Raw genomic sequence first — 7,296 nt, 5'->3', positions numbered from 1 at the left:
ACCAATTCTAGGTTAACATAAATCTTACCTAGGATCATTATTATACCATTCATTTGTGCTTTGTCCACATTTTTCTACCTGTATATCATTAATGATCCTAAAATGCAGGTGTGTGTGAGGATGAGGCTGTGGGAAAGGATATGGTAACTGTCTTGAATACCCGAGACCCATAACAACGGTACTGTGTCCAATCAACTGAGAAGGAATTTGTAAAAATTATAAGATAACTACAATCATTGCGCAATTCTAAACTCCTGTTTTAGAAAAGTTTGTGTATTTTTGTCCATGATCTAAATATCCTAATAACTGAATGCAATTCTAAAAGTGTATCACAGATAAGTTTTAAAATTATACCTGATTAACTGGGAAATGCTACTACTGGCCTTTGAAATCGGTTCTTCTAAAATACAGATTATGCCATGTCAAGATATTATCTGAGATTACATGACTCTGTCTTCTTCCTGACTCTATTGCTTTGCAGAGGCATCATTATCCTGAATTTAGTGCTTATAATAATGTTTTTCATTTTCTTATTCCCACATTTATATAGCCCTAAACAATATAGAATATTATTTTGTATATTTTTATGTTGTTTTTCCCAAATGTGATAATCATCTTCAGAAAGTTCTTAGTCATTTTTATTTCTTTAAACATTTTACACATACTTATTTTATCATCTTTATCTGATAATTTTAATATCTCAATTTCTTGGTCATCAAAATCTGTCCTTTTCTTCCCTCCTCACTTTTGCTTATTCGGAGCTTCAATTCAACGAATTTTATGTAAGGACAGCTGGTGAGTCCTTTTTTGAGGTTAACTTCTTCCAGAAAGGCGATGCATTTTACCTGTGTGAGGTGGCCCAAATTACTACCAACTTAGAATGTCTTTAATCTTGTGGCATGAAGTTTTACAGACTATGTGGGTAGCAAAAATAGGAACTCATATCATAAGCGAGAGCAGGAATGAAGTTGTGAAATCTCAGTGAAACCATTTTAAAATTTCCTTCCCAGAACCCAAGCCTAGATAGGTAATTTTACTTGTCATTGGCCCTTGACAGGAGGTTGGGTTTTTTTTGTCTAATTCATACTTTCACTGAAGGTGAAGATCTTGGCTTGGCCTGGGGTTTTTCTTGTTCCACCTTTGCCTGTTCCCTGTTCCACTTCTTGCTAGGAGCAAAGGACTTGTCTCCCTCTCCTTCAACCAGCTATGGAGGTGCAAGTGTCTTGGATACTGAGAAAGGCACAGAATTTCCCAAATACAAAGAGCGTAGTTTCAGCTTCATTATATCATTTGATTCGTAGCTTCCTCTTCATTTCTGTATGGCTCCTGATGATTTCCCTTAGCTTCCTGAAAGCTCAGCTATATAATTAAATACCGGTTGGTCATGTTTATCCAGCATATCTAGGTGATTTGTAACAGGCAGTTTTTCAGAGGAGTTAGCCTGCCTTATCACTGAAAGCCGATGTGTCCTGTATTACTAAAAGAATTGATGATGAAGCTTCTGGTTAACGAAGTGTATCATCCACTTCTTACCTCATCTATTCATTCACTTGACAAATATTAACTGAATGTCTCCTCTGTGTCTCACTCTTCTGTACCCTGGGGATAAAGTGGTCATCAAAAACTGTTGCTACTGTCAAGGAGCTTACATTCTAGTGGGAGAAACAAATGACAAATTAAATGTGTGTGTGTGGGCTTCCCGGGTGGCGCAGTGGTTGGGAGTCCGCCTGCCGATGCAGGGGATGCGGGTTCGTGCCCCGGTCCAGGAAGATCCCACATGCCGCGGAGCGGTTGGGCCCGTGAGCCATGGCCGATGAGCCTGCGCTTCCGGAGCCTGTGCTCCGCAACGGGAGAGGCCACAACAGTGAGAGGCCCGCGTACCACAAAAAAAAAAAAAAAAAAAATGTGTGTGTGTATGTGTACATCTCACAAATATAAGGTATATACTATACAGACACATATATATAAGAACATAATCATATTCCCAGGTAGCTCTCAAAGAAGAGCAGATTCTTGGGTCAGCATGTGATCAGTGATATTTTAGATATAGTGAAGGTTTCTCAGAGGAGGATACACTGATCAGGTATCAGGTAGAAAAGTAGTGAGGTATCTTAGCAGATGGACAGGGGTTGTATGATTGCTCCAGACAGAGACAACGTTATTAAGTACAAAGACTTAAGAATGGGAGTTGAAATGTTTTTCTGGAATTAAAAACTCAGGAGAATATAATCCTTTTAGGGAAAGAAGAATTTTTGGAACACTAAATCGGTCAGTTGGTCATTGAGGAGCTAGAGGTTTCCTAATCAGTTTATTCATAGTCAAATCAGTCGTTCAGCCAAATAAAAAAATATTGAGTGCTTCATATATTAGGTGTTGCATGAGACACAAAAGTTAAACACCAGTAACTCAATGTGCACTTACAGTTTAATAGGGAAAGTAAGGAATAACCTCATGGAAAGTAATACAGTCATGAAAAGTATTTTAATTACTGTCATCTTATTGCTTCCAGAAAAGTAACATAGAACATCATGTCATACTCTTCTCAATTTATTCATAATTTTAATAGCTTTAAAGTTGTAGCTATATTATATGTATATGTAAACACTAATATTATATGTATTTTTACAAAATTGCTAACATTTACCAAAAGTTACTTGGATTCCTTCCAGTTTCTCTTGGTTTCTCGTCTCTCCAGCACCAGCTCAGATTACCTTGATCTTTTCCTCAAAGCAAAAGAGAAAACAAAGAATAGCCCTTTTAAAAACACACAAACAACAACAAACTTAAAAATACCTTTAAAATAATTGTTTTGAAAAAAAGGGGAAAGAGTACAATTTCCCACAAAATTCGTGATGAGAGCTAGCAGCACAATTGTTAATAATGCCTAGATCTCTTGCCTTAATAAGGCTCTGGATCCTTACAGCCCTTTCTTCTAGTACATAATACAGATATCTCCCACTTAATATCAGTAATACATTCCTGAAATGAAAAGTTCTAAGCAGAAATGCTAAGTTGGAGCTGATTTCCCATTGTTTGAAATGGGAAATATATTTCTCATCACATGTGTAGAGCAATGATCTCTGAAAGAAAGGAAACAAATGAAGTGAGTCCTATGATCACTCAGTGTAATACCTAGAGAGAGTTTTCAGACCAGAACACAGGGTGGTGAAAGTCAGGGTGAGCCCAGCAGTGTACCTGAGTTGAAGAGATGGACTTGGGAATTTGGGAACATCAGGGTAAGGAGTTCACAGGGCAGAGTAAAGGAGAAGAGAGAGTTGCAGTGAGAGAAAGCTCTGAAGATCTGCAGAAGCACCAACCCCCCCGCCCTCCACTGAGTCTTCATTTGAGTATCAGAACATTCACATGAGGAAGCTACCTGAAGCCAAGGGACGAATAACCTGAAAGAAGCAGGCAGAAAAATCTCCAGGCTTAAGTGGAACAGAAATTATTGGTGTTCTCACCAGCCTGAGTCGAAAAATTATAATATGCGAGGTATCAGGTAGACTATTCAGAAGGATATTGGCTCACTTAAGGGGCAAGATGAGACCTAGACCAAAGGCTTCTCTGGTCCTGCTTAACAAAGCTCAAAAGCAAGTTTAAAAGGATCAAACCCCAAGGAAAAAAAATGAAAAAACTTCACCAAGACTCATCATAATCAAATTGCTTAAAACCAGTGACAGAGAGGGGGGAACACATTTTGCAGAAAGAAACAAATATAAGAATTATAGCAGACTATTGTTTTGGAAACAGTATGAATCAGGAGACAGTGGAACAGTATCTTTAAAGTACTGAAAGAAAATAACATCAACCTTGAATGATATAGCCAGTAAAAATATATTTCAGTAATAAAAGTGAAATATTTATTCAAACATACAAAAAGCAGAATCATCACTAGCCAACATGCAATTTTATTTGTATTTATTTATTTTAAAACACACATTTCTCTAACAGATGTATCTATTTTTTTTTTGAAAGGAATAGACTATGAGGAGGGAAAATATGTGGCAGAGAGTTAAGGAATAGAACATATATACAAATGTAAGTTGTTTTATTAATTGTTTTAGAACCACAACAAATTAGTACAGAGAATGCCTTGTATAAAACAACACAAAAAATGTTCAAAGATCGAGGTGTTGCCTTAGGCAAGGCTGAAGATTTAAGTCTGGTGTTTGGAATTTAGGCTGTAGTCCTTGTTTTTGGATGTATCACTGGGTGTGTGGGACAGTCTGTGCTTTTAACCAGATTTGAACAGAAGAATGACCACTTGGCCCAGGCACAAGTAGATGAGGTATTTGGTTTAATGTGTCATGTAACTACTGAAGTTCTTCCCCACGATTCAGTGCCAGGTGGGATTGTGCTTCTTTTCAAACTCCTTCTTAATATAGGCTGCTGTATCCGTCTCTATATTTCTCCAATGCCTGAGTAGCACAGTCCACCAAGTCCTGTTGCATTTCCTCTGACATAACAGCATTTTTAATCACAGCATTTTGGTCACAGTGAAGTAGGGGCAGGCTGACTGCATCCAGTCTGCTGGGGTAGGGGCTGGCCAGACATACAATTTTAAAGGGAGATCTTTGGGTAAAAGGAAATGATACCACATAAAAATCTGCATCTGTACAAAAGACCAAATAACACCAGAATTCGGGAATATGTGAGTAAATACAAAATGGTGTTTTCTTATGTTCTAAATTACACTAAAAGATAATTGAATGCTTAAATAAAAAATAATAACAATGTATTGTGGTATTTACAACAGATGTAAAAATAAACTGTATGACAATAACACAGGGACCAGGAGAAAGTAAATAAATTGTACTATTTAAAGGTTCTTCTACTACAGGTGAAGTGATATATTACTTGAGAGTAGAGTGTTATGAGTTATCTATACTAGAAACACCAAAGCAAAATTTCACCAAAGAGAATATATGGATTGCGAATATGCACATGAATAGATACTAACATCATTAATCATTAGGGAAGCTTAAAGCGACAACAAAATACCACCATATACTTATTTGAGTGGCTTAAATTTAAAAATAATAATAAACTGACAATATTAAATGCTGGCAAACATGGGGAGAAACTGGAATTCTCATGTATCACTGTGGAAATGCAAAATGGTACAGCCACGTTGGAAAAGTTTGGCAGTTTCTTACAAAGTTAAACATACACTTGCCACATGACGTAGAAACTTCACTCTTAGATATTTACCTAAGTGAAATGATTATATTTCCAGAAGCTTTACTCATAATGCCAAAATTTGGAAATGATGAAAATGTCCTTCAGCTGATGAATGGATAGACAGTGTGGTGTGTGCATACAATGGGATACTACTCAGCAATACAAATGAATGAAATACTGATATTTGTAAGAACATGGAAAAATGTCAAATGCATGTTGGCAAGTGAAAGAAACCAGACCCCAAAATCTACACACTATATCCATCCATTTGTGTAACATTCTGGGAAAGGTAAAACTCTAGGGACAGAAACTGATGGGTGATTGCCAGTGGCTGGGGGTATGGGAGGTAATGAATCCAAAAGCACAAAAAACAAACAAAAAAATCGAAGCCCAAGAATTCCTATCTTGAACCCAGGCTTGTTCAGTTCCAAAGCTCCTGTGCTCTTGATAATAATCCAGTGATGGATAACATGTTCCAGGTTAATTAAAGGGAGAGAAGTATGAGAGTGCCTACTCATTACGCATATGAGTATTTCTCATACTCATTAACTCATATTCTAAAACACCACTATTCTTGTATTACTTGCTTGGTTCTCCAAGTGTGCTGCCCAGAGCAACAACATCAGCAGCACCTGGGAACTTGTTAGAAATACAAATTCTCAGGCTCTATTCCCAGACCTACTGATTCAGAAACTCTGTGGGTGGGGGTAGATTCAGTAATCTGTGTTTTAACCAGCCCTCCAGATGATTCTGATGTGCACTAAAGCTTGAGAACTACAGATCTACATTAACTCATTAGTTCTCATTACTTCAAACAATAAATGCATATTAGTTGAGTTACTTTCAGTTAATCTGTTTTGGAACACTACTCATCTGTGAAGTCCCTTATGAAATACCAGCTTTGTGAAACCTCCCATTCCTCCCTGCCCCTCCACAATACATTGTTTATACCTTTATTAAACATGCATTTCCTTTCACCTTGTATTATATTTCATTGCTGACATGTCTGTAACCTTCACTAGAATGCCAGTTCCATGGGGCATGAATTCTCATATTTCAGGACTTATAAAACTCATTGCCAGTATAATTTGAGTAAGGGCAAATCCAGCTGGTCATAAAGGTTAAAATAATTGGGAAGTATCAGTTGCCAAGGTACATAAAGTTTCAGACTTGGTTCAAGTAAATCATTTACATTTAGTGGTCATCACCTTTTCAAACTCATAGAAATGAGGGTGGGGGTATGGCAGCCATGAAAACGTTGCTCACAAATCTCCTACTGTGGGACATAATTGATCAATAGCCTCGGCTGTTGAGCTCTGAATCCATCGCAGCACTTCCCACAGGTTGCTTCTAGCCAATGATTCCTGCAAGGTATAGGACTTCTCTAAGGAGCAACTTTGGCTCAAGGACTCCCCATCAACCATACTGAAACTTTCTTAAAACTGTACTGCAGTCTAAGACTTTTCCTACCCAACCTTCCTTCCATCTGTCTTCCACAGGTGTCCAAATTGCATAGTGGTCTGCTAAACTTCTTTGAGTACCCTCCCCCCTTTCCATAGCCATTTCTCCCAATAAATCTCTGCCTTATTTAATCCTGTCTTAGTGTCTGCTTCTCCCAGAATCTGAACCAACATTGGGGATATCATGTCTAGTTTGAGTTCCATGAGTAGTTTTGTTTCACATAAGCAATTGTTTTGTTTTTAATGCATGGACAATGTTACCTGGGTAAATGGCCACTTCCCCTTGCAGATTGGCTACTAGAAAGCTGAGAACAATAGGATGCCTCTAGTTTTTGAGCTAATCATTTTTTCTTTAAAATTTGGGTACACTTGTAAATAAAAGTTTAAATTTTTTAAAATTTTGAATTTAATTGTATAGATTATTTAAGCTACATGAAATAATTTCTGAAAAAAAGCTGAGGTAAAAATAACCCAGGTAATGGTCAAATAATAAGGGGTGGGGTCGGGATTGCCATGTTCAACCAGTCCCATATGCTATGTACTTCATGGCTTGAACTGGATGCTTATTGTGAATGGTGCCACCTGTAGTTGTGTGTTGGTCCTGGGTGGTATGCTCAAAGATGGAAAGAACATGCTAATGGAAAACCCAGATAGT

The 7,296-nt window shown here is 37.5% G+C and overlaps 1 pseudogene; it reads right to left on the bottom strand.

Moving 5' to 3' along the window:
• Nucleotides 1-4,234: 4,234 nt before the first annotated feature.
• Nucleotides 4,235-6,605, bottom strand: LOC114905760 (annotated as a pseudogene).
• Between the last annotated feature and the right edge of the window lie 691 nt (nucleotides 6,606-7,296).

This window comes from Monodon monoceros, unplaced genomic scaffold (assembly GCF_005190385.1).
Source record: "Monodon monoceros isolate NGI ecotype Baffin Bay Population unplaced genomic scaffold, NGI_Narwhal_1 Super_Scaffold_22, whole genome shotgun sequence".
NCBI lineage: Eukaryota > Metazoa > Chordata > Mammalia > Artiodactyla > Monodontidae > Monodon > Monodon monoceros.
The sequence above is the reverse complement of the archived record's forward strand: the minus strand, read 5'-3'. Positions and strand labels throughout refer to the sequence as shown.